This window comes from Phasianus colchicus, chromosome 1 (assembly GCF_987193195.1).
Source record: "Phasianus colchicus chromosome 1, bPhaCol1.hap1.1, whole genome shotgun sequence".
Classification (NCBI taxonomy): Eukaryota; Metazoa; Chordata; class Aves; order Galliformes; family Phasianidae; genus Phasianus; species Phasianus colchicus.
In genome coordinates, this window is record NC_143436.1 from 137714133 (window position 1) to 137740553 (window position 26421).

The window sequence follows — 26421 nt, forward strand, 5'->3', positions numbered from 1 at the left end:
TGGCACTTCAGTAGTTTTCTTTTGTGATCTATCTGAAGGAAGAGATGGATGTACTGTCAGAATTAAAAGTTCCCTTGGTACTTGGCCATATGTTTTTGCTTTGGTCCCCAGACTGTTAGACTGCTGAACAAAGGGTAGAGACTGATGTAACAGAACTTAGTATACAACATAACCTCCAGGGGAGGTGAGAAAAAAAGTGAATCTTTCCATGGTTCCTTAGTACCAAAGATCTGTCTTGGACTAAGATTCAGTCAAGTTTTGCAGCACCATGTCCTGGCTGTAATGTCTAATGAACCAGAGGCTCATTAACACAATCTACAAAGGACGTACATCCATCAATATTTTCACAGCAGAGACAATGACAGTGAGAAACTGGAGCTCACATATCTTTATACACCAGGCTTCAGCAGGTAAGCACATATTTCAAAGAAGATCAGTTGGGAAAGGTTGGATGCTATAGGTTTGCAAAAAGGCTCATTGTGGCCTTCAAGATGAAAAGGATCTCAGGTCTACCAGTATTTCAGGATGCTGCAAGTGTAGTCAAGCTAAGCATTATAAACTCTTTCAATTTTCTCCCAGTATCTCCAGTGGCCATGGACCATACCCAACTAACATTCCCAAAACATAGCTTACACCACATGTGTTTATTATCAGAGCAGCTGCTGAAGCCCCTGGATGGTTGAGCTATGGAAAACCTCCTAACCCTGTGAGCACAGCAATTTGGCAAGGGCCAGCTCAGATACCACCAAATGTGGGAGAGCTGTGGAGCAAGAAACAACACCAACATCAAGCCCCTGAAAAAGCCTTTCCACCATAAAACTGACACGACTCTGGCAGGCTCTTCTGCTGTGTAAATCCTTACCAGCCTCAAGAGGAAATGAGCAATATTTAAGGCATTAAATCCAAAAAAGCTCAATTCTGCAGAACTGAGACTGAAAATGAATAAATGCCAAAAACTCTGTGAAATCCACCAAGGACTTTGCTATTTATTTTGCAGTGCAGATGGTCAGACATTAGGACAATTGGTAATGTGAAACCTGTTGGTACATTCATGGTGAATGATTCAGACCAAGCATTTTGGATTACCAGCACTCAAAAGCATCAGATCAGGAGGATGTGGCCCTGACTGTGTCTCCGCAGAGACTTGAAAATCCACCGGCAAAGCTTCAACTTCTTTAAAAGACAATAGCAGATAATGTTTAAAATAGTCTTTGTTTATCTTTTATTCTTTTGTTTCTAATGAGTTCTTTATGAATTTGAAAATAACTTCCTCTCCACTTTTGTTCTGATTTCCATGGTGGGAAGAAACAGAAAGATCTGAGATGCATCAAGTCAGAAGAAATGCATGCAGCATTAGCACAGCTCAGGAAGCAGCGTTTGATCACTGAGCATTGCCACAGAGCCAGCAGGAGCTGGGCAAACCAGCCTTGTGGGAGCTCTGCTATTGACTTCATGGGCCCAGAAACTCAAGTTTGTTTTTTTATAGAATTGGATGAGCTATAAATCAAATAAAAGAACAAGAAGTTACTTGGCCTCCAAATAATACTTGGATGTCCTAGTTTTCTGCTGTGTGAACGCAGGTTCTTAGCTTTCCGGGAAAAGTATGGCCAAGTACTTTGTTCACACAGTGACCACAAAGGCAGAACAATAATATCTACGGAGGAGGACAGTCATACATATCATATGTATTCCAAGGAGATAAATATCTGGAAAGGATTAAACAGCAAGTAAAAAAGGATTTATCACCTTGGAATACATATGATAAGATCTCTCTGATTTTCCAAACAGCTTTCTGTCCCAACAACTCACTGGCCTTTGTGTATTCGGAAGGAAGTGTTTTCCTCACCAACATCTGCTGCTCCAGGAGGTGAAAAGAAGCACCTGTTATCTTCTGAAGGCATCATAAAAAACAAAATGGCTGGGTGTCAGGAGAACTCCAGGAGGCAGAAAAGACCTGGTTTGGAGAACAACCCAGAAGAAGAAAACAGATCTCAGCTCCTCACAATGATTCACGCAGGGTGTGGCCTTGCTGGAACCTCTTGGTTCACCCTTCTATAGACAGAAGCTCACCTTGTGATTTATCTAACTTTTAGCTGAGAAGCGGCATAGATACAATCTGAAACCCAGTTCCATCCTCGTGCAGTTAAAGGAAACAACTCTGCTAAGGATATTAGAGGGGAATTCCTCTACCGATGACAACATGAGAAAAACATTATCATAATATTAATCTTATCTTCAAAAGCTTGTGCTGCTATTTTTTGAAAACTGAGACTTGGACCATTTATTAGTATGGCTAAATGGATTCGATTAGAAACTGTAGACATGTCAAAATACTCCAGTCCTCTGGGAAATGTCACCCTTACGCGCAAAGCTGCCATGTTCCTCATGAAGCCATTTCCAGAGGAATGCTAAACACCATTACAGTACAATTACATTCAGCTCAACATTTTCAGTGAGGCGATTTCCACTGCATACAATTCGGTATGATCCCTCAGAAACGACCACCTCAAAGTCTGACATGAAAAATTAAAACACACGTTTTCCATCGAGGTGCAATAGAGGGAAAAAAGCCTATTTGTGGCAGCAGTTTTCTGTAAAATCTATCTTTATTTGAAGAAAAAAAAGCATACTGTCTTTTTCTGGGCATGTTCTCATCCTCATCTGAACTCTGTGCTGAGTTCAGGCTACATTTTTGCAAACAGTAACATACCAGTGTTGGACCCTGGCAGCCAAAAGAGCCGGGCCAACCTTTGGTAAGAGTTTCAGTTGTCAGATACCTCCAGTGAAGCTGGGCTCTCGGGAGAAATTGTGAGTGGTGTGGAGCCAAACTGGCTGCTCATGAAAACAGTATATTTCCTTCATCTGACTGGTTTATTTTCTTTGCATTCCAAAATTAGTTTCTTACTGGTATTGCTCTTCAGTAGAGGATGCCTAGACTTCTTTTCATCTTAGTTACGACAGAGAAGGAAAGACTGAATAATGCTCACAGACATGGATTTTGACTTCATTTTGCACAATGAAATTAATTTCCCTTTCAAATTCATCATCATCCATGGTTGTTTGTTGTTGTTTTTTGTTGTTCTTTTTCATAGAGATGCCAGACATTTCAAACATTTGACTCAAACGCTTCAAGATCCATCATGCAAAAAAGCAGTTCGCTACATGGTCTCCTTCCTCTTCTGTAGAGGAGTGGCAGCAGTAGCCATAGGCCTCACCTGTTCCAACAAAGAGCAGCCGCAGGTGTGGGAGCTTTCCTTGTAGCTGGAGGCATACAAAGAGGTTTTGGGTGGCACCCCTAAGCTCCTGGGTACCATTGCACTAGATAAGGGAATAGATCTGAAGCGCTACCCAGTGCCCAACTGTTCAACATCTAAAATGTCACAGGTTACAGAAATGACAACATGCTTTCTCTTGGGCATACAAGCACCCTTTCTGCTAATCCACAGCACCGGTGCTGTAACTGTGGCAGCAGACAGCCAGCTCGGTACCAGCAGCAGCTACAACCACACAAGGTTCACACAGGCCCCTTGGCTCTGGTGCTGAGATGTGTGTTAGCCCAGGCTGAGCAATCTGCTCCAACAGAGGCAGCTGAGGTGGGTATGTAAAGCTGCTCAGGTACTACGGGTACAGGGCACGGTGCCCAAAGTGGGTAAGCTTTCCTCTGCAGATCTCAGTCCCTCAGCACTCACACAGCAAGGCTGAGGAAATAAAAATCGGCATGCTACAAACATGTATTCACATGCACACGCAGCCAGCCTCCACGCTGCCGCTGCTGTGCTATCTGGTCGTAATTTCCAATGTGTAGCAACAGTGTAAAATGCACAGGCAAAGCAGTTTGCAACATTAACATGAAACCCAAACCAGCAGTCCCCCAATCCTCTAGAGAAATGCGTACCCCTACTCGAGCGAAAAGGTTCAACGGGCTCACTCAGATCTATGAGCAGGTCAGAACATCGAGATTCCTTGTAATAAATGCACCTAAAGCACTCTGAATCAAAGATGCTACCAAGATCTCCAACTACTTTCTAGCATCCACAGAAAATATACAAATAAATAAATAGATAAATAGATAAATAAATAAATAAAAGCAGTTCTTTACTGCTGGGAGCAGAGAAACTCACAGAATGGTCACTCCTAAACCCACAGAGTTTCCAGTCGGAGTCCCAGCGACAGTCCTGCGGCACAGCAGGTCCCCAGGGAGCCGCACCAGCTCCGGGGACGGCTGGCACATCGCCCGACGCCAGCGTACCTCACAGACGGGGTCACCACCACCGCAGCCCGGAGGTGAGGTCCTCCCGCAGGCACAGGGCTCCGGGCGAGAGCTCGGACGGACTCTCACAGGTGCCGAGGCTCGGGCACAGCCAGCACGCGTGTTCCTTCCTCACGGAGCTCGGCATGAATGTCCTCAACGGGATCCCAGGGGTCTCCGGCCCCCCGAAGCCCTCAGCTGTCACCGGGCGCTGCCTTCGCAGGCTCGCAGGGCTTCCCAAGAACTTCTCCTCGGCTGCTTGCTCTCTGCCGGAGAAGTTTTGCGAACTGCAGGGAACGGGACAGGGCTTCGGTCTGAAAAAACTCGCCTACCCCACCTAGAGGTGCGGGGCGACCAGGCGCTCGGCATCCCCTACCGTCCGCCTGCTCCTCTCCGGCTGGATTGGGAGCAGGAAAAGAAGCGGCTTCTGCCAACTCTGTCTCGTAAAGGGGAGGCAGAGACCGAGACGTGGAGAAAGGGAACATTTCTGGGAACGTCCCTGGGATAGAAAGAACGAAGAGGAAATTTGCTGATCGAACTTCTCAGCTGCAAATGCCGGTACGTCAAACGTTTATGCACAAACGGATTAGACGACAGGGGGACGTTTATCACTGAGAGGGCGGAGAGGCACTGGCACGGGCTGCTCAGAAATGGCCCATCCCTGGGGGCATCCAAGGCCAGGCTGGATGGGACCCTGGGCAGCCTGAGCTGGTGAATGGTCTGGAAGTTGGCAACCCTGTCCATGGTAGGGTGATTGGAAATGGATGATCTTTGAAGTGCCTTCCAACCCAAGTCATTCTATGATTCTATGAACATCTTGATTTTGAGGGAATTTTGAACAACTCCCAGAGATTTCCCTCCCTCGCTTTCCTGTTGTTCAGCAAAACGTTTGGGAGCCCCAGACTTCCTGCAGGACTGCACCATGGGGCAGCTTGGGAGACCTCAAAAATCAATGGGTCCCCTGGAGCTACGGGCAGCTCAAGGCATGCACAGCTCCCTCTTGCTTTTCAAAAACTCTAAAATATTCACCTCAGTGTTTTTCAGATTGAAAATGTCACAGCTACCTTTCTAAATCACTGATTCCTTTCTTCCAACGCAAAAAAGAAAAAAAAAATAAAATTCTTACAATGTTGAAATTTTTGACAGGTTGCAAATTCTAGCTGTCAGCTAGCTGTGCTTCAGGGAATGCCAGTTATTTCTGCAGAGCCGGTGCTCCCTAAAATCAGGAAATGTGAAATAACTTACTCAGATAACATTATTTAACACTGAGTTGAAAATAAGATTAAAAAAGAAACAGCCAACCAAACAAAAACACACCTGCAAGTGGCTTGAGTGCAACTGATACAGTTAACCCAGAGGTTGTAACATGTCAGCATTGCAGCCAGATTTGTGAGCACTCAGCATCTGGTGTGGAAAGCTGACAGTGGTAGGTAGATCAGTGAAAAATACTTTCTAAGGGAGATCTTTCAGTGATGTAAGGATAGAAGATTCATAAAAGCTGCATATTATAGATATATATAAATGATAGGTAATATATATAATATTATTAAGAGATATAGTAGATATTAATAGATATTAATAGATATTATCTATTATGTATTATCTATATATAGTATAATAGTGTAATAGATATAGATTTAGATTACATATTGTGACTCAGGTCACAACAACTCCAGGCAACCCTACAGGCTTGGGGAGAGGAGTGGTTGGAAAGCTGCCTGATGGAAAGAGACCTTGGTGTACTGATGGACATTCAGCTGAATATGAGCCATCAGTGTGCTTGGATTGCCAAGAGGGCCAATGGCATCCTGGCTTGTATCAGGAATGGTGCAGTGAGCAGGACTAGGGAAGTCATCCTGCCCCTGGACTTGGTACTGGTGAGGCCTCACCTCGAGTACTGTGTTCAGTTTTGGGCACCTCAGTACAGAAAGGACATGGAGGTGCTGGAGCAGGTCCAAAGAAGGGCAAAATGAGTGAAGGGCTTGGAGAATAATGCCCTACAAGGAGAGACTGAAGGAACTGGGGCTGTTCAGTCTGGGGAAAAGGAAGCTGAGGGGAGACCTTACTGCTCTCTTCCAATATCTGAAATGTGCTTACAGAGAGAGCGGGTTTGGTCTCTTCTCACTGGTGACAGGTGACAGGACAAGGGGAAATGGCCTCAAGTTGCGCCAGGGTAAGTTTAGGTTGGATATCAGGAAACACGTCTTTACAGAAAGGGTTGTTAAGCACTGGAATAGGCTCCCCAGGGAGGTGGTTGAGTCACCATCCCTGGATGTGTTTAAAAACCATTTGGATGTGGTGCTCAGGGACATGATTTAGCAGAGGGTTGTTAGAGTTAGGGTAGTATAGTTAGGTTGTGGTTGGACTCGATGGTCTTGAAGGTCTTTTCCAACCTGAGCAATTCTATGATTCTGTGATTCTGTATGTCTTACATATTATATTTTAGATAATATTGTCTATTATCTCTCTCTACATACTATATCACCTGTTATCTATTATCTATTATATAATACTCCACAGCTGACATGAGTGTCACTATTCTGTTGGGCATTTAAAACAAGTGTATTTGTTTTGATCTAGCATGTACCAAACCTTATGTTATGAATCAGCATTATGATTGGGCACATTGTATTAAGAAGGCCATCCAATTTGATGGCACCAGTTGTTGAAGACTGACCCCAGAGCTGCATTGCATGTGGCTTCCTTCTTGCCTGTAGAGAAGAAAAGCTTACAGTTGACATTGTGACAGTGCAGAGCCTGGCAGAGCCTGCTGACCTTCCAAAGGGGCAGCTGCTGTTAGCAGCATGTGACTACTTCTTCAATTTAGTTCCTTGCTACAGTGAGCTTAGATGAGAGACAAGGATGACGGTAGGACCTGGTGAGCAGGGCTGGTTAACTGGAAATGATGCAGTAAGCAAGGAACGAGGTTGCCTCCCTACAGCCCACAGGATACAACTGTTCCCAAGAAGAAACAAAGATGGCAAGACAACAAATGGCAAAAGATTTGGAGCAGAAGGCAGATGGAGAACAGTAGGTTTTTAGCCCTTTTTCCTGGGGAAACAAGGTTCACATGTTCAATGTTTGTGTTTCCTCCTAAAATCTTTTGAATCTACTTTCCAACAAAGATACGCATGAAGAAGTCTGTAGCAATACGCAGCTAGTTAAAGATGGCTGTCCTCAATTTGTTGCCTGAATCCAAGAAAAGCACCACATGAATGCACCTTATGAGAAAGCAACAATTACATGTGGAGCAAGACCTCACACATACTCCAGCCACCCAAAAAGCATACATCTTCTCAGACCACACAAGTCAGTCAACCCACAAGACACAAATCCAGATTCATTAGTTAAGTTACAGTTCTTCTGGAGCAAGATGTTTGTCTGAGGATGGTTTATCACATCATGGATTTGAGGGGTGCCAGAAGATTTTATGTTTTACATATTTAGCCTAAATTATGCTATTTTTCATTCTGGTTTTCCCTGTCCCAGTTTCTAAGCAGAAAAAAATCAAAACCCACAACTAGAACGTGCTCTCAGAGACTTGACAGCCCTCACGTCAGAAGGAACGCATAGAAGGAGCACACCATAGAATTGTAGAATCACAGAATCATAGAATCAGAGTGTTGGAGAGGACCTACAAGATCACCTAGTCCAAACATACTCCTCTCACCATTGCTATCACTAAGCTACTAAGCCAGATCTTGTAGCTCCTCATCCAGACACCTCTTGAACACTGCCAGGGATGGTGACTCCCCCACCTCCCTGGGCAGCCATTCCAGTGCCTGGTCACTCTCTGAGAGAAAAAGTTTTTCTTATGTCTAACCTAAACCTCCTCTGGCACAACTTGTGGCTATTTCCTCATGTCCTGTTTGTTGCCTAGGAGAACCTTCTCCTCATCCCAACCTCCCTTCAGGAAGTTATAGAGAGCAATAAGGTCTCCCCTGAGCCTCCTCTTCTCCAGACTGAACAATCCCAGCTCCCTCAGCCGCTCCTCATAAGGCTTGTTCTTGTTCTCCAGGTCCCTCATAAGTTTCGTTGCCCTTCTCTGGACACATCACTGTAATATTCCTTAAGCTCATTCTAATGGCCTGTGTCTTTCCTTTAGTCAGGCAAATCCAACCCGCATCCCACAGGGTACATACACCCAGCCCAGCCCCTCCTGTAGCCACTCACTGCCACACACCATCATGGTGGTGGCTCTTCTCAGTCGTGCAGCCCATCCCAGTCCCAGGAGAGCACTCAGTGCTCAGCAGCAACCAAACATCAGAGTGTTATTAGCATTGTCTCAACTGAAACCAGGGCAGGGGAAGGCTCATTGCAGTGCTGACTCAAGTTACGGCAAATAATTTTATGCATTTTGATACACTGGCTAAACACAGTCCTGTGAACGGAGAAAAATACGCTGCCATGCTTTCTGCTGTGGTAAATGAATTTGAGAACAGGCTTTAAGACCACAAAAAATCATCAATTTACGTTTGCAACTCAATTTTCAATTGATATAAATACGTTACCTTTAAATTTTCAAATGAAATATATAGAGTTGCAGTCAGATATTCAACTAAAAATTTTTATCATGTCTCTTTACCAGACTTCTGTAAGTCCTCTGTTAGCAGAGAGAAATATCCCTCACTTCACAGTCACACTTTATTCATGTCATTGCTTTTGGCAGTGCAGACATTTGTGAAATAACTGTTTTCAAGTATGAAGCACAGGAAGAGTAAGATTTCATCAACAATCTCTGAGGAACACCTGGAGAGCTCACTGAGAACTGCAGCCACTGCCATCAAACCTGTCTGATGCGTCAGTGTCACAAAAACAGGGTCACATAACCCACCAGCGTTATGCTTTTGTTGCTTTCATTTTTTTGATGTTTTATGTTAAAAATTAAACTGTATATATTAACAATATTGTTTATTTTACAAGGGCTGCTCTAAAAGTAATGCCTCCTATGTTATGATGTTGGCCCACAATGTCAGAGACGGATGATGGTGGAATGGCAGTAGAGGCTGAACCTTTCCATCAGTATCCCATTACGTGTTGTTGCCGTGTGACAGATGGCAGCAGAAGGGCACTCTGACACGAATGCCTGGGATGTTGTATAGGGAGTGCGTATGGAGCAACGCTGTCATTTAATTCCTCTATGTGGAAAAAAGGGCACCTGTTGACATTCACTGATGCTTGCTGAACGTTTATGGAGACCAAACAGTGATGTGAGCACAGTGAGGTAGTAATAGCGACAGTGGGTCACCTCCATTGGTGCAGGTTTTGACCAGCACAGCATGCAGGCTTTTTTCATCACTGGCAAAAATCCATAGCTAATGGTGGTGACTGTTGAAAAATAACATTTTGTAGCTGAGAATTTTCTATATCAAACAGTGTTATTGTGCTCTCCTTGGCAGATGTAGTTTCCATGGAAATAAATAGGAGGCATTAGTTTTGGAGCAACCAATGTATATGCAGCCCTAGACAATCCCTCTTTACTCAGTGAGGCCATCTTTGTTTACATGTATTGTTTTGCATTGCACTTTTTTCCCTCTGCATTTGTGTTGTCCCTTTCTATGCACTGACATTTCTGTACTTATTGTTTGAAAATTATTTGCTTTGCCAGAATCTTTCCATATTGTATTATTTGGTTTTGTTATTTGATGCATGTTCTTTAGACATTTGTCAAACCATTGGTTTCTTTTACTTATCATATTCATGTTTCTAAATCTTTGTCACGTTCTGAGAGAGTATTTCAGAAGAAGAGAGGACTATGGATATTTAAGAATGCAAATTTCTGATTCTTTCAAATTTATTACTTACTGTTCCAAATTTCAGGAGTATTATGAGAAATTTCTTCCATCTTCATCTTTGACATTCTTGCCAACCGTATTAAATTTCAGATTTTCTTTGCTGAAATTGTCCAACATAGAAAATGCCAATGTCAGTTTCTTTATCATTCCATCCTTTAGGAGAATCGTTAAGATGTGTATATATTGAATTGAAGTAGTTACACACATGCTGACATTCTGTCCAAATTCAACAAGAAAATGTGACCTGATCTTGTACTTTGTCTTTTCAAAATAGTCCCATTTTATCAGTAAATCTATCTTTGATATCAAAATGTCAGAGACAATAGCAATTCTTTAGCTGCACTACAAGAAAGGGAAGTACTTTGCCTGTCCAAGTATTCAGCAAATGCTTTCATTAGTTTTGACTTATACTTTGGAGAAAGGAAAATTTCTACTTTGCCTTTTGCTATAGTCCACACCAATTTTAGTGAATTGAGTCTGAAAATTGCTGTTTACATTTACACAATGGAAAGTGAGTTTTTCAGTACTCCAAACATTCTTCCTGCTCCAACACTGTGGAAACTGGATAAACATTTTCTCTATAATTATTTATTTTTAGGCTCATGGCACTGCAGTGCCAAGGAAAGGAAAAGAAATCTTCCTATTATGCTTTTAATGGCCCATCTCTGGTGCATAGGAAGGATACAAGAGTTAGAAAGAAAAGTGAATGTGATTGAAGGGAAGAAAGAAGAGATGGAAAGGAAAAGAGCAATAATTATGTTGGAGGGAACAAAGAACAGAAGGGGACAATAGCAGGCTAAAAGGATGGAACCATTAAGATAAAAAGGGCGGAAGGTGATGAGAATTAAGAAGATAAAGGAAATTTTGCAGAGGATTATGAAGAGAGAAAATTGGAAATGACCAAAGGTCAATATAAGAGTGGGTGTTCGTTTCTTTAGTTTTCTCTTTTGATATCTGAAATTTAAACTTGAAAGGTTCTTATATCAATACATATATCCGTGGATGGACACATAGGTAGGTACCCACACATTTGTGAAGGGAATAGGGGACTCGCTAACAGATCAGAATTGAAGCTGCAAAGCCAGAGTTTTAGGAGTGCCTACAGTGCAAGTCGCCTGTGCGATCTTAATCCCTGGACATTGGCTGTGTACCTGCCTCAGTCAGTGCACACTGAACTTTTTTATCAGTCCTTTTTTTCTTCCATATGCAATGTGTAAGCACTGACATTATTAATGACAGAACAGCAAGCCTTGCTACACATGTATTAACTTTCTTATGAATGCTGCCAAGATATTATGGATGTCTCTTGTAAAAAACTCAGTATTCTAGAGCTTTGTAAGGAATATTGATTTTATTTTCACCTGCTGTCTGAAATGGTTGGTGTTAGCCTGATTCTATAGAAAAGGGAAGGAGACAGGAGAAATGATGATCAAAAATGTCCAGTAATTTCAGATGTTTGATTTAAAATGTCTGAAGACTGATTTTTCAGGCCACATCACAGTACACAGCACTTGCTATATTCCAGAAGAGCTTGCAGTGACTTCAGTGGCAGCCAGTGCAAGAGCTTAGTGCTCTGTCAGGCCTGCACTGCACATCTCATGGGATACAGGATAATAAGGCACTGAGGTCCCAGGGCAAGGTCCCATTGGAGGCAATGTGTCCAAGATAGAGTCAAGCTGCATGAAGGATTAAAATGTGCTTTCTCCCCACACAGCCCCTTGCTTCTGCCATTGACAGCTCTGGTGATTAGGAGATTCTTTCCTTCGTGTATTATGGCAGATGAGACAAAGTCTAGTAAAAAGCAGGGTACATTGCTGTATAATTAAATAGAACACTGTAGTTGGTTCTTGCAAAATAACTAATTCTACTTCATCCTGTGTAACTCCTGCCAGGCAGGAAGAGTTAGTCTCCAGCACTGACATACTTCTCTATTCTATTCTCTTGCACATACAAATAATCCATTAACAATATAAAAAACAATTTATTCAACAAAATGCTTTACTTCTTCTGATTGCCTCAGCAAAACCCACAAGTTTTCATGTCCAAATAGGAAATCAAAACCCTGAGGGACAACTGTGAATCTAGAAGCTCCTCTCAGTCTAAGCCTAAGTCAGCATTGTGCTCTTGCAGCCCAGAAAACCAACCATATCCTGGGCTGCATCAAAAGAGAGATTGCCAACAGGGAGAGGGAGGTGATTGTCCCTCCTCTGCCCTGCTCTCACGAGGCCCCATTTGGAATACTGTTTCCAGGCTTGCCCCAACACAAGATGTGGAGCTTTTGGAGCAGGTCCGGAGGAAGGCCACAAAGATGAGCAGAAGGCTGGAGCACCACTTCTACGAAGAAAGATTGAGCGCCTTGTTCAGTCTGGAGAAGAGAAGGCTCCAAGGAGACCTCACTGTGGACTTCTAGTACCTACAGTGGCCTACAGAAAAGCTGGACAGAGACTTAATCAGAAAGCATAGTGATAGGACAAGACTTAGTAGTTTTAAACTAAAAGAGGTTGGTTTAGAATAGACATTCGGAATAATTCTTTACTGTGAGAGTGGTGAAGCACTGGCACAGGCTTACCAGAGAAACTGCGGATGCCCCATCCCTGGAAATGTTCAAGGACAGGCTGGATGGGACTTGGGGGCAGCCTGATCTAGTGGAAATTGTCCTTGCCCTCAGCAGGGGGCTTGGAACTACATGGTCTTTAAGGTCCCTTTGAACCCAACCCATTCTGTGGTTCTAAAGCCATTTAGCCAATTAAAAAGTGAATTATCATGTAGATGTTTCAAGCCTGTAAACTTTGTTTTGGGGATAAACCTGAAGTAAGATTTGAATGAAATGTTGGAGTAGCCTGCTCTCAAGGAACTGATTACAGGGTATTGCTGGAGCAATATTTAAGCAATTGATATTATTTGGATGGTCAGCGTTTTTTATATATAATAAATGATTATCACTTTAATTTAATTTAATAAAGTAATACAAACAGGGCAGTGATAGCTTTGATGTAGTATGTCTTTTAAACTGAGGTTTCTAAATCAGCAGTGATTTGAGCTACTGATTCAAACCCAATGTCTAATTGAAGTTTGCATCATAAAATTACGGGTAAAACTGACCACAATGATGTGGCAATTTGTCACTTAAACAGCAGAAAAAAAGTAATAAAGAGCCTTAGGTCACAAGTCTGGACAAAAGTCTGGTAGAATATCACACTGATTCACTACCTGGCTGGTGTCAGTGCCCTTTCTTCCAAGTGACAGAGTTAAAATTCTCATCCCTGAAAATCAATTACACCTTCCTCAGTCTTAATACATGTAATACATCTTTAATCTAGGAAGGTTGTATTAAGAGGAAGTATGCACAGTGCTCTTCCAAATATCAGTATATTTTAGCTTGTAGCACATCTTTCAAAGATATTGCAATGAATTGCCATTTTGTTTATAACTTCTTCCTTGGCAGATTATTTGCCTTCATGAATGTAGATGGATTGCAGATTTGATTAATATTTTAATATGATGTCGTATCACCTGCAGTGTATGATGGTGGTTTATTACTAACTTGCGAAACACATCATAAATTCAAACTGTCAGCTGGTTAAAAAGAACAATCCCAACCTTGTAATAATACTTCTATCTGAATGCTGATGATTTAAGAGTAACAGGCAATCAGAAAGCCCAGGTGATTCCATCATCTACACGTGAGCAATGTCATTTTCTATCAGGCCCTTCTCCCAGTGCCCTCTTGTTTCCATTTTAAAGTTGAATTGTAAGGCTGCATACTGGCTCAGGCAGATCTAAGTTACCTCTCTACCTTACTTATAGTTCTTACAGTGTATCACCCAAACTGCTCAAGATTCTCTCGCAAAAGGAATTGAAAGCTTTTTCCAAGACTTTTTCAAATGCTAATTCCTGAGAAAATATCCTCAGGACAGAAGGTATATGTAGGTGTGTGAGAGTAATGTTTATTTGTTTCCCTTTCCAGCACAGCCAACAGAAGCATTCAAAAAATTGTAGGTAATAAACTGGTGGCTTACAACAAGAGCTCTTCCAAGTATTTTCCCTGCTTTCTGGTTAAAGGCTTTTATCTTCGTTTCTTTTATTTTTAAACAAAAATGTGGAGAAAGAGAAAACTGGAATGAGGCGTTGGCAGAAGCAAAAGATTTTATTTTGAACTGCTGTGTTTTTCTATCCTCCCTCTGGCTTGGGGTCTTGATCACTCTGGGCAACAGTACTCATTAACACTAGTGAGCATGTAAATCATATTCACAAACTCAACAAACTACTGCTGAAGCAACCATTGTTCAAGGACAGCTGAAAACATCTCTGGGCTGACAGACTGCACTGATGTCTTAATACCTTGTATCTAAAGAAAAAGATATGTGAGACAGTTTGGCACTTTCCCTTCTATCTTAAATTGACTTGGTGAACGCAGTTCACAAACTTGTCAAATGTGGGAAAAGAGAATGAGGGTCATGAAGCCATATCTGGTGCTGGACCCATAGATCTTACTTGTGTTAGTCACCGTAGGTAGCATCCGTTCTATCTGATTTACTTTCACAGAACTACAGGATTGGAAGGGACTTTAAGACAGTTTAATTCCAATCCCCCTGCCATGGGCAGGGACAATTTCCACCAGAACAGGCTGCACAGAGCCCCATCCAACCTCACCCTGAACATTTCCAGGGATAGAACATCCACAGCTTCTCTGGGCAACCTATTCCTGTGCTTTACCATACTCATTGTAAAGAGTTTCTTCCTAATATCTAATCTAAACATGCCTCTTCTAGTTTAAAGCCATTACCCTGTGTCCTATCACTATATTCTCCGGTAAAGAACCCTCTCTCTTTCTTGCAGGCACCCTTTAGGTACATAGAAGGCTACTATGAGATCTTCCTGGAGCCTTCTCTTCTCTAGGCTGAACAATCTCAGACCATGAGAAAGTAAATCAGTCATACTGACTTCTCATTATGCAAATATAATATTAGCTAAACTCCTTCATGGGTCTCCTTTGTACATTTTCTTCCTGCAGCTTATTCAGGGTCTGAAATTCCACTTTTGTTTTCACGTTCTTAAAAGACAGATAGCTGTTCCCACATGTAAATCTTGATCAGAAATTAAATCCTCTGGCTGCAATACACCACTTTCTTTCTTTCCTCCAACTCCCTTTGCAATGTTTTGTGTCCTTCACCTTCTTATTGCAATACTGCTTTATTCTATTAACCAAAAAGTGTAACAAGCCCAATGATCTGTTTGCTGGATAAATATGACACAGGTCTAGTCTGGAAGTTCACAAAATACTTGTAAACTTTCTATTGTGGTGGATACTGGGCAAACAAATATTAAGTTGTTTTCCCAATGGCTCTGTCATGCTGATTTGAGGCTCAAGTTTGTATTTAAACCCAAATCCCCTTTATCATAATGCTTTATATTCTGGTTTGTGGTCTGGCTCACATCTGAAGCAGGCTGATCTGTTCTTGGAAAGACGGGGAGTTTGAGGGTTATCTCAATCATCAGTGAATAATGTGGATGCAAAAGGCCTAAGCCTCAGCAAACTCACCTCAATATTTTAGTGCACCTAACCGAGACCTTACAGATACTTGAAGGGGCAAAAGGCACAGAATAGGGAGAGCAACAGGAAGGGAAACAGTGGCCAGGACATACTGCAGAGATGCTTCTCACCACACACCCACAGCAGCAGTACAGTCTGGTCTGCGAAAACATCATCTCATCTGCAAAACTATGAGTAATTGAGGACTTGGTAACCTTTTTATTCCCTCCTCCATGCTAATACCACTTTTGCTTCAACAATACATACAGTTGATCTTAACTTGTAATTTAGCAAAGACTTAATTACTGTAATTGTTAAGCAAAAGTTAATTTAAATGCCTAGCAAAGTCACTGACCCAGCATGCTCTGTGAACTACTATGGTTGGGTACTGAAGAGTGTAGACTTAATGTACTGGATTTCTTTCCTTAGGACAAAATACAGGGACAGCTGTTCTTAAATTTCACATACAACATCTGAGCAGATTTCTGCCTACATGTAAGAAATCTGGTTCACATGCTCAAATATAATATGTAATTTAAACATATCCACACATTATCTTCACACTAAGAGAGTATGCAAAATGATATCAAGTTAAACATGCAGACAGTTTTCTATGCATCTTTAATATTACTAAGAAAATTAAAGTTAGTCCTTCAGACTACCCCATGAAATCAGGTATCTGGGTTCTGCACCTCCTGCCTCTGCAGTTTGTGCTTGATTGGCTTGATGGAGCCTCTGCGAGACTTAGTTAAGGACTGGCGTATTTTGAGATTCTGGATGGAAAGCCATTTCAGGAATGTCTAATATCACTCTTCTTTTAAATACATTTAGAAATCACTCCCAGACTGTTCACTTTCTAAAAACCATAGAAATATTCATTGCTCTTGGGATTTTTAGTCTTGCTGAACATTTTTCTACATCTTCCTTTAGACTAATGTAGTCATTTCCATCCCCTCTAGGGCATCACACTTGAAATTCTCATCTCTAGGTACAAAATAAGTGTTCTAGCACTGAAGGAGCATATTTGGCAATTCCAGAAGCCTTGCGAATGCTGAGGAAACCCTGAAAAAAGATGACTTAATGGTTAAGGAGTAAGTGATGGGCGTGTAAAAGCAGATGAAGAGAAAAACTTGGTAGGAAAATACTGGAGATTGAGGAGGGAAGGAATGGGAAACTGAGACTGGGAGCTGGGCAGCAATATGGGGAATGAGAGCTGAGCTGAGATAGAAACTCGATGAGGTGTTAGTGGAGGGAACATGGAGGGCTGGAAATACTGAGCAGAATGGGAGGTGACGGATCAGTGGGGAGGAGCAGGGTCTGGGGAGCAGTTCTGCAGATGTGAGGTACATCATTGAGATAATGACTACAGCCAGTGCCAGTGTACAGAGAACTGAATTTGCCTGGGAGCCCCAGTGCCACCCCAACATGACTGAAGAACCTGAGTTAACAGCAGAATGGGTCTTGCCATCTAGGCTTTATCCATGTACTACCAGTGGCAAAAGTGGTATTCTAAGACAAAGAAAACTGGAAGTCCGAGTTCATAATCAAAATGGTTTTAACTGCCCTTAACACTTCTACTTTATTGGAGTTGTATTGTACTAAAACAAGGTAAGATGTAAAGGGGCAGGATATAACCAGCAATTATTAATTAGGCATTTTCTCAGAAATGCCTCATCCAAGCAGCACGAGCTGTACTCCAGTTAAATCCACAAATAAATGTACACTTCTTTACAAAATTTACATGTTCTAAAAGGCTTCTTGAAACCCCCTCAGTGCTCTATACATCCTCCTCTCACCTAATGCCACAAATTATCCAGCACAGCTACTCCATGCAAGTTCTTGAATTGGCAGAGGATTGTCTGTTCGGTCTCTAAATGGCAGTATCCTGCCCAGGAAGCATTTGACATCTGATGCTCCAGAGTTAGCTTAAAGAACTGAGTATTGTGGAACAAAATTTCCTAATGCACAGAATTTTGCACAGCTTTATGCACAGCTTTAGCCTTTCATTCATATCAGATAGCATCTTGTCTTCAAATAGTCATAGAGGATGGCTAGCATCATTCATATGTCTTTCCACTCACTGATGGGTTGGTCTTGCACATTCCTCCTTGCTTTCATCATTTCTTGGCCGCTACCTCTGTCAAATTTATTCAAGGTGAAATTATCAAGATTAGCAATATTAAATTTATTCATTTACCACAGGAAAGCTGTGGACTGATAAATGGATAGTCCCATCTTAAATCTCTGCCCTGTTTAAAATTATCTGGAGACCTAGCCTGGTGACCAGAATACCTGAGTCCTCTGGCAGGCAGTGAATTGAACTCTACAGACATATACTCTCTCAGGATAAAAGTAAGGTGCTAAAATATAATGACATGTAGGCCATTTTAGATCCTATCAGCCTCCTTTCCCCACCATTAGCTGCTGTTTCACAGGGAAATAGACCTCTCACAAGTCACATTCAAATGCCCTAGATATCTGAGACACGTCAGATGGCAGTCAGAACCTGTGGTTAGACAACATAGCCCCACCAGCCATGTCTTTCATTATTTTTCTTGTGAATTTAATGTGAAGTTAAATATACATAAATCTTGTAAACTCGCAATTCCACAATGAATGCTGGAGGCAAAATCTGGCCCACACATGCAATATTAAGTCAATGTGGCCCATCTGTATTTGTATAGAAGACAAAAACATCAGTGTGGATAGATTTTGTGTCTAGAGGAATAGAGTTATTTTACTGGCAAATGGTTAAAAGTCAAAGTTCTATAAAATACCCGCAAATCCACAGCATTTTAAATTGGTCTTTTCATCATATGACATTAACTTCAGCCATAAATGTGCTGGTCTGTTGGTAGGTATGTTGCCCTTTTTAGCTCAGTGTGATTTATTTATTCACTTTCCAGAGTCTAATTATATCTTCGCTATTATATAATAGGTTTGAACTCTTTCCCCGTAGACATAACCTGCAAGATCTGGGGGCATAAAATTTAATCATCTTTGATAATTGTAAGATGGCACCCCTGAAAATTAAGTTAGAGTAGCTGCAAAACATGTGAAATAATGAGACTTATCTATATTATAGTCCTGATGAAATCTTGTGGAGACCTTACAATACACTTTATTGACCTTCTCTTGGGTACTATAATAATACATCCTATGTCAGATCTACATCACTGTAATTGAATTTTAGAGAATTTCTGTGATGGCTCAAAAATTGAATCTGCTCCCTAGTGCCTTTTCCCTTCAATACAATCTAAATCCTTTTTTCATTTCTCCTTTTAATTATGAAGGTGGGAAGACTAGGGAGAAGCGTTACCAGTCTTCCTTGGCTTAGAGACCTTTGCTTATGCTAACATTTTCCCAGCATCCATCAGAGACCAGACAGTGTCTATGTCTTGTGCAAGATGGTCTTGGGAAGTCTGCTATTATTTTATGCATGGTAGACTAGAGACATGCACCACCACACCCCCAGTTTCAGCTTTCCAGCTCTAGCACTCCTCTATGATATCCCATCACTTGCTCTCAATCAGACTCCACTCCCTGTACCTCATTCCAGCAGGGAGATATTGGTGGTGGTCATCCTCTCTGTGCAATGGCCATCTGAGTGCGATCATGAGAAGATGCATCTGATTTCCACAGCTATGGCAACCCCCTCCTGGCACAGCTGAGCTCAGGGATGCCCATCACTGTGTATTAACTTTAGACATACTACACTTTAACAAATCAAAGACGTGGGGACAGTGTGAACAGCACCTGCAGTTTTGGCCTCTATCTAAAGGCAAATCTGTTCTGACTTTGAAAAACGTATTTGCGACGATTGAATCTGGTGGTGTTCTGCAAATGGCTGTTGTTTCAGCTTTCTCATCCCAGGATACATATTCATGTATTTTACTAATGAGTAGAGACAACAAAAAGTCAAGGGGAAGTAATGATACACTTTGTAGAGAGCCTCTTTCAAGAATCCACTTGACTGGTGTTAGTGTGCTGTGAGAGATGCAGCCAAACCATTTTCTCTCTCAAAACTAATAATGGCTTTCAGTAACTGACAGTGAGAGAATGCACACTAAGTACACAATGTGTCTTTCCCCTGCTGGGGAATCAACTTAGATAGCTTTCTGTAGGAAGTGCTGGCAGTTCTCATAGTTCCTCCTGTCTCCACCTATGCTGGATTTGTCCTTACAACAGTATTTAAAAGGAAGAGTTTCAGTGTATTTATAAAATGCTTTTTTCCCGATAGGAAGAAATTGTCTCAGTAGGGTATGGAGAAAATGCATGTTACTCATTATCAGTCTCCTATGCAGTGCAATCTTTCAAAGGCATCATGTCCCCCTCCTTCTCTCTGTGTGAAATTTTCCATAAAGGGTATTGCCACCTCCAGGAACGTGGAATTTCCCAGCAGAGCGCATGCTATTTGCAGGTATCTCTACAAAAATCAATTTATTTCCACTATCTAACACAACAGACCATAGCAAGTAAAGTACAAGGAGCACAGTTCCTTAATGTGGTAGGGTACTGAGCCCCGATTTACTCTGTTGTATTCTGGCATAGTTGTTCCACAGAGTTTATTTTGTACCTGCCCATGTTAAATCAGTACCTGGTGGCCGTGCATATTCCCAGATGTGCTCAGGAGTTAACAGGCTGCATGTGAATTTGCTCCCATATCTCTCCTCACTCATAAGCAGTGACAGAGCTCTTTAACAAAACCTTGAAAACTGAGTCTACTTAACATCTTCTGTAGCCATGGTTAGATGGCTATAGAGAGAGTCCTCTTGCTGCCTGTCAGAGCTTTTTTCTTTCTTCTGAAACTGTCAAGACAAACAATAACACTAAAATCTGTCACTTCATGCAAATTTTGTACTTGATATGAAACTACAATGTCAAGACTGGGGAGAAAGGGAGCTCAATATAAAAAATTCTATATTTGCAATCTTTTGGATGCTTTTGGTCTTCTGTCTTCTCCTCCTTGGTCCTTCTCTTTTATTTTTTGCTGTTAAGAGGAAAGCATAGATGCTTTTTTTACCTTTGTTTGAAGCAAAAGTTCCTATAAACTTTCTGATAACACAAGCCTTTTTTTTGTGGTGCCCTGAGCAAAGCATGGTTATGTCCAGGCCAGAAGAGGAAGCAGCATTTACCAAATAAAGTCAGAAAATGCATAGCAGGCATATAGCACATGCAGTAAATACAGGTTAAAAATGCATAGAGTATGGCATTATAATTAAATACATATATATTATAAGAAATTGTATAATCCATCCAATCTTATCCTGAACAGTCTGTGATATCTGTAAGCACACTACAGCTATTGTAACTACAGCCTTATATGTAAGCCAATCAGTATAGCTTAAATAGATTAGTGGACTTCATGAAACCAGGCTCTAAGTGGATCTGCTTGTTTTCTACACTGAGGAGCTCACATTTTAGCCTGCTCCAGAAATGAAGTAAATATCTCATTCCATAAATACTTCAGTGAGAGTGAAGTCTGACGTTTGCCCACAGAACTGGCTTTGCCTCTGGTGCTAAAATGACTGATAATAACCTTCATATGAATAAATCATCGATGAATGTTGCACGATCAATCTTCAAACTAGAAATCAAGTGAAATAGTCATCTGTAAAGCAGTTTTTTTCTCCTGTGATATCAGTAGAGCGGTAATTACAGCTCAGTAGTCTATTTTCATATTCTGGGACTTTTAACCAAAACTTAACATTTTGGATACCGATCTTCAGTAGACAGATTTTTGGTTTTGTTGTTTTGGTTTTAATTTGTTGGTTATATTTTATACAGGCTTTGGATAATACGTATTTTGTGCCCTTCAGATATGCATTTTGTTAAGATTCCTACCTGAAAACGTAGTGGATTTAGAAATGAGAAAACTAGAGAAAAATGTGCTCATATGGCACAAAACATATTAATATGATGAAATAGAACTGCCGTGCTGTGTACATGTCATGCACTGCAATACATTAACCAGTGACAATTCTGTGACACCTGCACCGGGTGATCTCTAGGAGCTCACTGCTCTTTCATGCATGTGTAGACAAGGCAGAGATGTGTGATCATAGAATCATAACAATCATTAAGGTTGGAAAAGACCACTAAGATTATCTAGTCCAATGATATGGATGGTACTAAGGCAAGTTTTTGTTTGAAGCAGACCTTCAAACCTCTGATGCAGGTTTAGAACAAATCTGGGAGGGAACATGGCAGATGTATGCTGTGGAACCTGTGCCATTCTTCTGCACCTTGTCATCTGCAAAGTTGTCTTGGACACCAGTGTTTAAGAAACTGTCTTCTCCAGGTTATATTTTTCAAGATCCCTGGATTGCATTTTTGTGAAAACTACTTCCATCAGTTTGGAGATGAGCTGAAACTGCTATGCCAAATCCAATGCCCCTAGCTGTGAGAAAGCTCAGTCTTGGTCTAGCTCAGAAATTCATCCTTCAAGCCATCATCCTTATTAGTCAAATAAAATAGAGGGGTATAGCAGGATAAGTCAGTGTTATCATATTACCTCCTTCATTAATAAAGTGAAAAGTAGCTTGACAGCCCATCTGAACATTCACCATGGCTCCAAGGTGGGAAAATCAGCTAATCAGCTGCCATTACAAGTCCTGTGGCAGCAAGATGGGATGCACGCATGGGCTACCTGGGACATAACACGTGCCTGGCCATGCTGGACTACAGACTTGTCACTATAATTCCTTCTCAGTATGTCTTCTGAGAGGGAAACAGGCTCACTGATATTTTTTTAATTTATTTATTTTTAGTACCAGAGATGGCCATGGAAATACATGTTCTTTTAATAGCAATTATGTTGCTTTTTTTTTTTGTGATGCTTGACTAAAATACTAACAACCTATCTCTGTAAATCATTTATAGATCAACTTTAGTAGATTCAGCACAGGATGAAAGAATCTGTAGGATTAAGCCCTCAAAGTACATTTTTATTCAGGCTAATTTTTTTATTTTTTTATTTTATTTATTTATTTATTTTGCTTTAACAAACAGCTATATTACATAGATTACTGCCTTTCAGCTCCTGCCTGTGTCAAACCAGTCATAATAACAATTTTGCCTTTCATAATGATTTTCTCCCAAGCATAGCATTATTAAAAGGTAACTGAAGTCCATTACAAGTCTCATTACATTTCCTGTAAAGCCAGCATTATATATGAGACACAGAGAGACAGACAGTGATATAATTTGCTAGCGGTAGCCTCAGTAAGGATTTGCTGGATCTGGTTCTCTCTCTAGGGATCCACTTTGCTTGCTCAGCAGTAGCCATGCACGAGGGACCCTTCCATTCAGAAGCAGGCTCCTTGCATGATTGGATTCTTTCAGCAGGCAATTTCTGCTCTTACAATATTAATCGGAAAGGAATTCATTATGCATAACAAGGTACAATTAGTTCTCTTAAATAAATCCGCATTGTCTCCCATAAATCCAGTAGATCCAAGTCTTCTAAAGCCATTAGTTGTTGCTTTTTTTCCAAATAATTGGTCAACGTCTTTATTAATTTGAACTACGTGAGTCTGGGAATGATAAAACAGGAAATCATATGTACAAATTCTACTTTCTTCAGATGATGCTGTGATTCTTCTGCTCTGTACAAACCCTATGGTTTTTAGAATAAAAAGTAGGCATGAAAAGGAGAGTGGCAGGTTCTCGAACAGAGATTTCTCAGTCCTTACAAAAGGTGTACCTTTCATCGAGTTATTATGTGTATTGCTAACTTTCAAGAATTAGTATTTTTTATTACCTCAACTAACCATAGAAAGATTTCTTGTTAAATTAAATAATCTCCTTGTATGGATGTTAATTTACTAAATGAAAAACCCCGCTATGGAGAAAAAGCCAGACTATAATCTGAACAGTAAAAAATGTATTAATATCACTAATTCTAGTTCAGGAGATACTGAAGTCGAAATGAGTTGAAAGAAATCAACTAACTAGAAAGAAGACTTATTCTAATTTCTAATTAGTGACATTCTTAATGTTACTAATTGTCTCTCCATTACTTTTTGTGTAATAAGTCATTATCATTAGGATCACTTCAGTCAATCGTTGTGATAAATGAATGCTGATTTTCTGATTGGATAAAGCAAGCCTTCTATGTAAAAACAGCACTAAAACCAGTACATGTTCGTTCATATTGAGTTTTGGAGTGAAGATGTCATCCTTTTTCTTTCCTAAATATTAGTTCTCTCAAAACTTGTATGTCTGGAGTCTCATGACTAACATTGGTCTTGCATGTAAACTCAACAGCTCTCCATCAGCGGCAAACTTTATGTTTGCTGTTCAAGATGCTGTGTAATTCTACTGCAGGAGATACATATCCATCTGTAAATATTGCAGGAGATGCATATATAGGAATAATCTGAGTACTAACTCCTGCTTGGAAGCATAGTATCACAGAACCATAGAATCATTAAAGTTGGAAAAGACCTCTGAGATAATCTATTCCAGCCACCAGCCCATCTCCATCATCCCCGTTAGCCATGTTCTTCAGTGCCACATTCACATGGATTTTGATCATCTCCAGGGATGGTGATTCCACCACCTCCCTGGGCAGCCTGTGCCACTGCCTCACCTCTCGTTCTGAGAAGAAGTTTTTCCTAACATCCAACCTGAACCTTCTCTGGTACAACTTAAGGCCATCTCCTCATATCCTGTTGCAGTTATCTGGGAGACCCCCAACTTGCCACGACCTCCTTTCAGGTTGTTGTAGAGAGTGATACAGTCTCCCCTGAGCCTCCTCTTCTCCAGACTTTAAGAAAATAATTGTACTTCAAAGGAGTTGACTAAGGTTCATTATTTTCTGCTGTGTTTATCATATCAAGTGTGACAAGATTTTATTTTTTTCAGAAAGGCTCAGGGTGGAGAAAGCTTCCCAGTTTCCATGCTCCAATCCCCTATGGCTGGGTGAGGGCTCACCTTGTGAGGCTGCAGTCTCAGTAAGTGACAGGCAATCTAAGCATGTCTGAAAGATGCTTAGCCTATTTCTCTTCTCTAAAAATAAATTAAGGAGACCTACACAAACTTGTTTTGCTGGAGTTTGGTGTCTGAAGGAGTCCTCTGAGTCTGGAATGAGAGGGGCTTGTCAAGGTTCAGCTCTTACAACCAGTGAGAGCTTTTTTGAACTACTATGAACTCTCAGGTTCATTCTTCATCAAAGAGCTCCACATCCCTCCTAGCCAGTTTTCACAGCAAGAGCTGCAAGCAGAAAGGGAGGTTTACTGGCAACAGAAGAGGTCTCTGATATGCTCAAATTTACAACAGAAGCTGGTGTTATTCCGCTGCTTCTGTTCACCATTCTTTTATCAAATATTATTCCCTTCTGGGTTTCCACTGATCACCTGTAAGGAACAAACAGGTGATCCTTTTTAACCATTGCTTGCATAATTCAGCATGAGCGTTGTCTTTTTCTTTTCTGAAGGTAGGAAAGAGGGCCCAGACAGGCACTCACAACTTCATGTGGACTCCAGGTGAGTGGTTAGTGGGTACATCTATACTGACATTTTAATCCTGTGATTGCGGGAACCACAAATACTCTCAGCTTCTCCTAATTTTAACCTGCTGCACTAAAAATATCATGATCTGTCCCTTACTATTAGTCTTACAGCAGGACTTTTGTCTGTGGATGGCATAAGAAATGGCTCTCTGAATGAACCCTCCGCCACTTTTAATGGCTGCACTGGATTCAGCAGCCCAGCAGGTTCCTTCCAGCCCTCTGCTCCTCTGCCTTCACCTTAGTTAAGCTGGAGAGGAGCGGATGGAAACACCAGGAGTGTAAATGAAGAACTGACGTCAGTGTGAGCTGCTGGGCTCCCAGTTTGTTTGGTTCCCTTTTACGTCAGCTTGTTCTTGTGGTGGTCTTCAGTTAGTCCAGAAAGCACACACTGCTGACATGAAACACCAACCTGCTGGCACTGTAGAAAGCCTGAACTGGTCTTCAGGAATAGGCTCTGCTCATCTACTAGGTTCTCTGGGCATTGACAAGGCCGGGGCTTTGCAATTTCCAGAGCCATTTCCATGAATTTTGCCTGAGAGCTGTAAAAAGAGTCACTGTCTCAGTGCTACCAGGTTGCTACCCAAGGGAAAGAGCCTGTCTTCAGCCTCACTGCTTACACCAGCACCATATGATCTATCAGAAAGAGGCTCTTTCCCCAGAGAAGATACTTCTGGAATTAAACTCCCCAGACTCAAAATGATGCCTGAAGCAAGAAGCATTTTCTGGTTCTACGAACTCTTCTTTTCTCCACATTTTTCAGATGTGGAGAAGAGAATCCTGTCTCTATCAGCTGGAATTACTTCAGCTGGGTTAGGACATACCCAGCCTGGCAGGCTCACTGCCTCTTTTCAAACCCATCTTGGAGTAGAGGAAATTGAGAAGGGAACACATCCAACCAGTGTGTCTGGCAGTCCAGGGATGTTTTTACAACTATCTGATTCCTCTCACTGCTTTTGCAGCATGCGTACATTGGTCTAGCCTTAAGATATATGGGTCTCAGAGATACCTTTCCAAGTTCAGGTGTGCTCTTGTTTTTCATCTAATAGCTGCAAGTTGCCTGTACTGCAATGGGTTACTCTGACTAGGTACGAAATCCTCTCAACAACAGCAAATGATCCTCTTGTTTACTTGTTTGGTAAACAGGTCTTTTAAATATAATGAAATGGCAGAACACTGTGGTGTGGTGACAAATCACTTGTTTTCCTTTCCACTGAGCCACCAGCCCCTGAAGCCCCAGTGTACCTAAGACAAGCATTAGCTCAGTCTCCTGCTATGGTCGCATTGTGCCTTGTGCTGGGATATGATGCCACTGGGCTTATGTATCCCCATC

General features: G+C 41.4%; 1 protein-coding gene across 3 annotated transcripts in view; it reads right to left on the minus strand.

The window, feature by feature from the left end:
* Positions 1-4589, minus strand: part of EDAR (ectodysplasin A receptor) — a 72876-nt gene extending 68287 nt beyond the window's left edge. For 2 of the 3 annotated variants that reach the window (XM_090128237.1, XM_031605158.2), the window contains exon 1: positions 4250-4589. The gene's annotated coding sequence lies outside the window, so the exon portion shown is untranslated. Of the gene's footprint in view, positions 1-4121; positions 4197-4249 lie in introns of those variants that run through there. The other variant, XM_090128229.1, reaches the window with a different exon arrangement.
* Positions 4590-26421: the final 21832 nt, after the last annotated feature.